Below are 10,359 nucleotides of genomic sequence, written 5' to 3'. Positions count from 1 at the left end.
GCGATTTTGCGCTATCATACTGGGTGTATGGTCGGCTGTGTGCGATGTTGCGAGTGTGGTAAAATCGCATAACAGCAAAATCGCATTACAGCCGAGCATACACCCAGCAGCGCTGCTGATGCCTGAACGGTATGTGGAATGAAGTGGGCGGGCATCGGGAGGCCGCCACTATGGCATGGGGCCACTATGGGCAGTCTATCTGAAGTGTACCTGGCGTATAAGATGACCCCCCCACTTGGAGGCATATTTTTCAGGGCCAAAAAATCGTCTTATACGCCGGCAAATACGGTAGCAACCTTAATTCCACCTGCAGCCTAATCCCCCTTTGCCACATAATGTAATATAGTCACAGGCCATGGAGATAAGAATATGGACATCTTTGGAGGCCACGATTTTGTTTGCCACACAGCCTCACTCTTACAATTAGAGTATAAATTTCACAAGACAGGGATCTTTGTCTGTTTTGCTTCTTGCTCTATCCCTATACTAGCTCAACAGATGTGTAGGTACTGTCTATGGACTGACCCAAATTCATACAAGTATGTTGAAGCCCTACTCCTCAATATAATGGTATTTGGAGATGGGGCCTTTGGGAGGCAATTAGGGTTAAATTAACTGATGGGGGGGGGTCATAATGAGATGACTAGGCTTACAAGAAGATAAAAGGACATCGACTTCTCTCCCTCTCTCTCTCCCCCCCTCTCTTAGCCTTCCCCCCTCTAGCACTGTGAGAGGCAAATGTTTATTGTTTAAGCCACCCAGTCTACAGAATATTTTTTATAATAACCTGTGCGGACTACTACAGCACTCAATAAACACGTATTAAATAATTATTGAGGCGACCTTATCATAGGCACTATAAATAGTGAACAACTATTATGCACCTACAGTATGCCAGGTACTTGCTAAGCACTTTACATGAAACATCTCATTGAATTCTCACAAGGCAGCTTACTAACAAACAGCAGAGCCCTTCCTTTCATTCTAACTAGCCTATGTGGCAGATCCAGGTGAAAAAATTATAGAATAGAAAGTTGAAGTAACTAACTTAAGGTCATGTAGCTAATACGCTGTGTATGCAGATTTTAGACTTGGCAGTGGGATTTAAGCCCATGGCTGTAATCCTGATGCTCCCCTATCCCTATCATGTGGCCATGGGCAGCCCTGGGTCTTGCCCTCAAGATGCTTACAATCCAATAAAAAAGATGAGAAACACAAATAGCAATAATGTGAAGAAGACTATTGGGGTGATAGATTTCTGTGGAGCATAGAGGGAAAGGTTAATTCTGGATTAAGTTGATTGTAGGGAGTTTCAGGGAGAATGTCGCATCTGAGCTTAAAGATGGTGAACATTATTGGAGTTAGACAGAAAGTGTGTTTCAGATAGAGAGAACCACTGGAGTAAAGACACAGGAAGGTAGGAAAGTCCTAGATGTGTGCTGGAAATCAAGATGAGTCTACCTCGTATGAGGACCAGGCCTGTCGTTAGAGGATAAGGGCTAGGATTCCAAAGAAAAGTTAATAATTCTTGTTAACAGATGTTAATGGAGAAAAACTACCTGAGGGAACTGTCAAAGTAATGTCTGAAGCTGTAACTCAAAAGGCAACGAGTAATGAGAAACATGAACTTCTTGCTGGGCAAAATGTTTTCAGAGGCTGCTAACTCTGACTGCACATTGTAGAAGGGCATTCATGGACCCTCATTCTGGGTCCGGGGCACAGTCTCATATATCTTAGACTCACACGGTTCTCAAAGAGTTCAGAAATAGATACTGAGACAACTGCGCTACCCTGACCTTTGGACAGGAGTGGTTTCCACCATTCCATTTCAGAGATGAAGTGAGTAAGGCAGGAAGGATTAAGTGACTTGCACAAGATTATGCAACCAGTAAGACTGGGACACAGATTCAGAGTCTCATGACTATTAGTGCTCTGTGCATCCTGGTATATAAGTGGGAAAGGCACAACCGTGCATGTGTCCAACTCAAAGCTGTCAGCTTTTAGGCTGCTTCAGACGATCCTGTCCAGATTCCTATGAAATATATCCGAGGACCTTGGACGGGAGCACTCATGAATCTCCCTTCCAAGCTCTTCTAGGGAAAATAGCAGAACCAGCAGCACCTGGAAGATGCATTGCAGAAAGACAAGGTGCATGGCGGTTAAGAGAAAGGGCCTAAGGGTCGGAAAGGCTCATGCCAGCGGTGTCTAACGTCTCCAGGTCTCAGCTGCCTCATCTTCTGCAATGGGGATAGTCACATAGGTAGCTGAGTGCGTGTAAGCTGCTTAGCACGTGCCTGTCACGTGGTAAACCTCAAGAAACACCAGGTCATTTTCATTGCAGCACATCTCACAACACCTTCACGAAGGCAAAAAAAAAAAAAAAAGAAAGAAAGAAAGAAAGAAAGAAAGAAAGAAAGAAAGAAAGAAAAAAACACACAAAAAAAACAGAACCCAGCACATCTTACATTCCACACTGAATTCAGAAGCCTCACTGTCCCTTAGGATACCATTTCCTGGAATTGGGAACAAAAAGAGAATATTTCTGGGTAGTTTGATGTACAATGAATAACATTCACCATCTCTGCCCAAGTCAGTGCAAATTACTTTTCATCAATTTCAAATGGTTTATATATTTCCTGTAAGAAAAGCCATGCTGGGCTTCAATGGTGTGTAAGAAAAACCCCAGAAAGATTCTGTTGCCAAACCGCCTCATTACAGCGTCCTCTGAGAGGCTACCAAAGAGCAAAGGGATATCAGAAGGGGGTCACCATGGCAACATCATAACAGATTGCAATGGAATAAAAGTGGAAAGGCATGTTTGCAGTCACTGACAAGCAGACCCATAGTTATAATGCTCTGGATCAAGCATGTCAAACTAAAAGCCTAACATGGGCCAAATAAACAAGGTTTAAGTTTATGTGGGCTGCAAAAAAACAAAAGCTTCAATTTTCATAGAAATGTAGGTTTATTTCCATAGAGACATGCTGAATACAAAGGGCTGAAATACATGAGTCATCGTTAACATAAAATAATAGAACATTTTAATAAAAATTAATATTTTTTCTTGAACATTAACTCACCAGACACTGAATAACTACGCAAATTAATAAGCGTAACACAAATAAACCTATTTTTCCTGTTCTCCGAAAGCAAAATATTTCCTGTTGCGCACACCAAACAACTCAGTCCAAGACTAATGACGTGGCCATCGGCTGCTAAAGTATTCGCTGCTAGGATTAGTGGAGAGAAATGGTGCGCCTGCGCGTAAGGCACGTAAGGAAAATGAATGCAACACGATTATAGTAATCAGTCATTAGCGAACTGATATGTAGTCTGTTACTAATAATTGCATATAACAGGATATTGTAAAAATTAAGTTATGAAATTTTTATTAAAACGTTTCTTACACACCGTTATATTGGCTGGGCCACGAATGTGACATGCTTGCTTCTGGGGAGTAGTGCTCAGAGTTCAAGGGCTATTCAAATCGGGCCTGGTGGGAGGGCACTCCTCTTCATTCTGACTCGGCTGATTGCCCAGTGTCACGGAGTGCTAACTGAACTGGTTGGGGGCAGCTCACTAACAGACAGCAGGGCCCTTCCTTTCAGCCTAACCAGTGAGCTCACAAACCTAAGTGTCTACCTACGAGCTTTTCTAAGGGAAGGCACATTTTCTCCTTCCTTTGGTTTTGTTTTCAAAACCCTGACTAGTCAGAAGGCTGCAAAGATTGTCTCAATGCTTTATTGGAAATCTTTGGGTTCTGGAAATGAATGTGCATGGCTCCCCCTAGGCACTGAAATAATGGCAATTCAAGCAAAAGATATAGATATATAAAATAAACATATCTATACTGTATATATAAAACATGTATAGAAGTATCTTTAGACATATATATGTATCATATATATGTGTGTGTGTATATATGTGTGTGTGTGTGTATCTCTTTTTAAGACATTTCAAACCATTACAGAATCCATGTTATATGAAAGCATGTTTTCTGCAGGCATAATTCTTTTTTTTTTAAATATGTTTTTATTGATTTCAGAGAGGAAGGGAAAGGGAGAGAGATAGAAACATCAATGATGAGAGAGAATCACCGACTGGCTGCCTCCTGCACACTCCCCACTGGGGATTGAGCCCGCAACCCAGGCATGTGCTCTTGACCGGAGTTGAACCTGGGACCCTTCAGTCCACAGGCCAACACTCTATCCACTGAGCCAAACCAGTGAGGGCCAGGCATAATTCTTAACATTTATGACACGAGGCATTTTCTCTGAAACCCACATTACATCAGTCCCATTTTGAGGAGGAACTGAGCATGGTGACAGGGTTTGCGGGCTGGACAGAACCCACGACACTCTTCAAAGTTGTATCCGTGCAGCTGAGCAAGCCAGTGCTGCTTGGAACCCTAATGGACATTCATCTGCCTCAATTCTGTAAGAATAAAGTCGAACTTTCTTTCCCAAGTTATTTTTTTAAATTAATTTTATTGAAATGAGACTGTGAGCTTTCCTTCTGCTCTGAGGATCCATTCGTATTTTTCCTGGGGACCCAGGTTCCCTTCAGATCTCCCTCCCAGACTGTGGGTTGTTTTCTTTAATCGCTTGATTCTTTAATAAGTCACTCTTCTCAGGAGGTGAGCCTGATGTTGTTGCTCAGGCCTGACACAAGCCAGGTGTGACACACGTGTGGCCAGCCTCAGTATTCTCAATGATGGAGAGGAATTGTCTCACCATAAAACAGCTCAGCTCAGGGATGACCCAGGAGGGTCGCTTTCCAGGTGAAGGACAGTGAAAGGTCATCTCATCTGGAGACATCACAGCCCCGATCCCCAGATCAGTTAAGAGGGAGCCTGCATCACCTTTCTCAAATGGGAAACTCAGACCATAGAGGACAGGTAAGAGAGTGGGCGTCACGGGTGCTTCCGGCTGGATCCCAGTCCCCTCCCTCTTCTAAACAGGAAAATAAATGATGAGGATCTCAATCGGACTTTCTCCTGAAGCGGGAAAAACACAGCCTGACCACCTTTGTGACCCATGCCCCCCTCCAAAGCCAAGAAGTCTGTCATTAACTCCCAGCGGCCCTGAACGGCAAACGAAGGAACGTCTCTGGTGCCTCCTGAGCTAACCTGGGGGGTCTGTGGAAAGAAATGGAGAAGTCAGTTTTCCTGCTGTCGGGCTGGAGGGGGCTGTTGATGAATGGGGAGCCTCTCCAAACCACCCCTTGCCTTCCTGGCATAAAAGTGAACAAGACGTTTCTTTTCACATCACAATGAAGGCAAGGCCCAAACGTGAGGGTATCCCCTCATCCTGACCTACCTTAGCCTCCAGCTGCGTTACCTACTCAGGACCCTATTTTCTCAAGATCCCAATGAGATGTGATACACTGCTCAATATTAATTTCCCCCGAAGAGGCCACTACACCGTTTGGAAAGCCCCTGGGGAGGAGTAACTATCGAATTTCTAAATGGCCTCTAGCCAGTCTCAAATGTGACGGTGTTTCATGTCCAGTAAAATGAAAGAGACTTGCCTTAGGTATTGAGCAACCCTGATGCTGCTTTTCTGAGGAAAAAAAAAATATCTCCCTGAAGGTTTTTAGAAAAGTTTGTTAAAACTTCCCCCCAAGTCTTATTGCTTAATGCTCAACAGAGTCTCCAGAGGTGAATGGATAATTCCCTTCCTTCCTTCTATTTATTCTCTCCTTCCTCTCTCCCTCCCTCCCTCTATCCCTCCTTCCTTTCTTTTCCTCCCTTCCTTTGTTACTTTGTCCCAAAGGGGATTGGGGACAGCTAGGCAATTCATCAAGATTTCTGCCCAATGTCCCAAAAGAACAATTCTCCTTTTTTTTAAATAAAATTGAATTATACTTTCATTCCCTTCCCTTGTCTTTCTGCTTCCCTGTGTTTTCTGTTTATCTCAGCAGATGCTAAGCCAGGTTTTCATTTAAAGTTGCTGCTTAAATAGTGGACAGTCAGCACCAGAAACCAAAAGGAACGCATGGGGTGAGAGCTGGAAGGTCCCTCGGGACCATTTGCCTCCGTCTAGCACAGCTCAAGAATGTCCACAGGAGAGGGAGGGCTGGGAACTCACACTTACTGAGCGCTTACTATGTGCTAGGAGCTGTGCTGGCTATCAGCTCATCCAATTCTCTCAGAGATTACGAAACTTGCCCAGGGCTCACACAGGCCTTCTTTGGCGCTGTTAGACCCAACGTTGTATCACCTTGCATCCATCAGCCCTGTAAGAACTGAGGTTAGAGTTTAGGGATAGGGTTTGGTAGACATCCTGGGTGTCCCTCGTCACATCTCTGGTTCCACTGCATCCACAGTGGCTGGTTTTCCAGATCTCTAGCATTCACCAGGTGTGAGCTCACCGTGTCCCTTGAGGCTGTTCCTATAGCGGCAGGAGCCCGCTCCGCCCAGGGACAACAGTGTCTGTACGCAGGGAGGACTAAGGCCCCAGGGATAACCAATGGGAATGAGAGGCGATGAGTAGACGCTCTACCCTCTTGTCCTTGAGGTGGACAGTCATGGGAGGATTCTGGATGTGTCTTACAGACCCACGCCTGAAGTGGCCGGTCGTCAGTTCATCCTCAGATTGGCTTTTCCTTCTTATTGTTCCAGTCGGCCTGCTCTGACTCCTGCTTCCCAGAGTCACCTCCCAAATAAACTAACTGCACTCACATTCTTGTCTCAGGCTCTGATTTGGGGGCAATCCAAAGCAAGATCATCGGGTTCTGGGTGGACTGGACAAAAAGAACATCTTGTGTGCTGAATAGGAGGGAAGAAGGTTATTGTGGTGAGGCCCGCAAGCAAATGTGCTCAGGCTAAACCAGAGAGAGACCTTGAAACAGAGAAAACAATTCCAAGCCACAAACTCTATTAAGGAATTTTCACTCAAGTAGAACTCTCTTTGAGGAAATACATACAAAGTGTTCAGTAAACATGCCCGGGAGGAAATGCATCAGAACATTAACTGTTTTGTTCTTTTCTGAGTAAATCTTCAATGGAAGTTCCCTTGATCTTCCTCACTTTTCTATCCATCAGTCTGGACTGTCCCCTGGGGAATCGCCATTCTTATCTCTGCTGATAATACCTATTTTTTCCTGCTCCTTAAACTCAGTAGAAGGTGAGTAGCCATCATTCTGGGCCTGGAAGGCAGCACAGCATGTTAGTTAGGAGTAAGTCATGGGCAACAGAGCAGGTCAAGTTCAGCTGGGTGAGTTGGTCTACAGTCAGGTTTTGCTACAGAAACAACCCCCCAAATTCAGTTGGTTAGAGCTGAGGTTTCAAACTTCAAAGCTTAAAGCTTCAAATCTCAAAGCTTAAAACTTAAAACAAAGATTCATGTCTCATCTTAAGTTGATGGGTTGGGCAGGGGCTCTGCTCCTGTAGCTCCCCCTGCAGGATGGAGGCTGTGGAGCAGCCATTCCTGGGCGCTGCGAAGGTGGCAGAGCGAAAAAGGGACAAAGCTCACATTGGCTCTCTAACTTTCCTTTTGATTTTGTTGAATTCTTTTTTTAATAAACATTTTTTTAATTTTATTGGAGTGACATTACTCAACATGAACATATAGGTTTCATGTGTGGATTTCTAAGTTATAAAATCTGTGTATAGGACCATGTGCCCACCACCCAAAGTCAAATCTTCTGTCACCTCACATTAGGACCCCCTTTTTCCCCCACCCCCTCCCTCTGGCAGCCACCACACTGCTGTTTGTGTTCATAAGTTTGTTTTATATCCCACATGTGAGTGAAATCATATAGGTCTTAGCTTTTACTGTTTGACTTATTTCACTTTGCATGTTCTCAAGGTCCATCCACATTGTTGTAAATGACGCTATTTCATCCTTTCTTATGGCCGTATAGTATTCCATTGTGCATAGGTACCACATCTTCTTTATCCATCCTCTATCGCAGGGCACTTTGGCAGTTTCCAACTCTTGGCCACCGTGAATAATGCTGCAATGAAGATAGGGGTGCATATATCTTTGTGTATAAATGATTTCAAGTTTTTGGGGTATATACCCAAGAGTGGGATTGTTGGGTCATATGGTAGCTCTATTTTTAATTTTTTGAGGAATCGCCAGACTGCTTTCCATAGTGGCTATACCAGTCTACATTCCCGCCAGCAGTGAATGAGGGTTCCCTTTTAACCTTCCTTTTGAAAGCGACACATGTCACTTGCTCAAATGTCTTTGGCTAAAGAGAATCATGGAGTCATGCCTAAATTCCACTGAAAGAGAAAGTACAATCCAACTTCCAGGTGAGCAAAGAGAGAAAGAGAAAGAAAGCAGGATAGTTGTGAAAAATGTTCATCATATTTGGACAGTCATTGAACGTATGCTTCAGTGTCCTCTTCGTGGACCATGGGATATTTGCTTTACAACTTGGTTCTGAGGGTCAAATGAGAATTTGCTCGTAAAGCACCTGGCACATAGCCATGGCTCAATAAATGCTGCTAATCTGACCACGGTCCTTTGTATACCTGAAACATAATATTGAGGTTTACCCCAACATTTCCCACGTCTCTGAGATAAATAGCAAGTCCTTTCACGCTTTTCCATAAGTTGTTATTTTCTTGTTTTTAAAAATGTTTTATGTGCCCGTTCTCTTAATTTCTCCCAGTTCTGTCCATTCTAAGTTATGGATTCTAGCACAGTGCTCCCCACAGAGAGAGGACCTGAGTCTTGCTAAGGAAAGAGAACATACTTTGTTTTGTAGGGGAACTAGACAAAGATGAAATGATCATCACTGTGTTTACTATTTATAGCAAGTACTATTTTAGTACACAGATAAGCACAGCATAAGTTCACTAGAACATCCTGAGCCTCATAAGAGAGAACATATTATTGTGCTAAAAAAAAAAAGGGCTAGTTATAAAGTTACTATAATAGGGCTCCTTTGGCCAAAAATGTTATTACGGTTTCAATGAAACCATTATCCTATCAACAGAACACATGGAAGAACCTGCAGGGGCTTCCTCTGGCTAAGTGAGTAGACTGTGGCTTTCCCCAGGGAAGAAGGGGATTGGTAGGGTCTTAGCACGGGCTGTATTCTCCCATCCCTCATCATCCTATTTGGTCTGGAAAGCCAGGATTTTGAGTATCTAGTCAAGGGACTATCTCACTGTCCTTGGGTTGGGTTGTCCTGCCCCTCCACCCATCTTGTTCTCACATGATAGTCACTGATTAACTCTTAGCTTTATAAGGTGCTCTTCATTTCAGCAGAATTTGGGCCAGGGACTCTTTCTGTTCAGCCAAGTGGCTCACGTGGACCTTGGGTTGTTTACATGTTCAGGACCTGCTATTGTGAAACTCTGAAGAAGTTTATTTTATGTAGCTGGGTTGCTTGCACCAGAATGAATTAATTTGCTCAAGTTATTTTAAAAATGTGGGTGGTTTTTTTTTTTTGTTTTTTTTTTAGCTTCTTAGAGAAGTGCTCATCTTCTTGTTCGTGTGGGTCTAGGCCAGCAAAAAATGCCATGTGTGTTGATGGAAGCCAGAGGATATCCAGCCAAACTGGACCACAGGTTTTCAATTTGGACAGAAAAGCCTTTGCTCCTAGGTTAGTTAAAACACTGTGCTGCTGGTCCCAGGGCTGGAATCCCCAGTGCTTCTAGAGCCCAGAGGCCATGCAAATGAGCCTCAAACTCCTCCTACAGGTGTGTGGGCGGGGCCACCACAAAGGGACATTCATCCAGGACAAACACCCACTGCGGCCCAGTGGGGAATGACCAGTCCAGCAGCAGGGAGACGCTGGAGGTCGGAGGTCGGGCTGGAGACACAAACACACTTCCTTATCTGGGTCAAATGGGCTGATTCATCAAACTGCCTCATAAAGACTTCACCTCACGGGTTGTTGTTGTTGTTTAATAACTCTTTAGGACATAGATTCTTACCTTTTGGGGGAATCATTCACCCCTTTGAGAATCTGAACATGGCTATAGACCCACCACCCAGAAACATATACATACAAGTCAGTGGTATGATTGGGATAACATCATGTATTGTCAAAGGGGTCCATAATCCCCTTGCTTCAGAATCTGGGGAAATTTTAAACCAGAGACTATCCATCCTTTCAGAACTTCCTGAGTTCCTGTTTTATGGCAGGCACTGTGGTGGGAGCTGGGGATACAATGATTGTAACACAAGAACCAGCCTTTTGAAGCTCAGAGTGCCATGAGACACAAGCAACCCATAATGATGATGCATAGTTAAGTGGTATGCTAGGACTATGATCACAGAAACCTACGAGAGCCCTGAATAGAGGGCAATTGAACATATATTTAATAAACATGGCGTGCCAGGCAATTCTGTGTAAGCTAGTGCACAGACATGGTCCTCGCCTTATGGAGCTTGA

This window comes from Myotis davidii, unplaced genomic scaffold (genome assembly GCF_000327345.1).
Source record: "Myotis davidii unplaced genomic scaffold, ASM32734v1 scaffold987, whole genome shotgun sequence".
Lineage (NCBI taxonomy): Eukaryota > Metazoa > Chordata > Mammalia > Chiroptera > Vespertilionidae > Myotis > Myotis davidii.
This window is presented reverse-complemented; position numbering follows the sequence as displayed.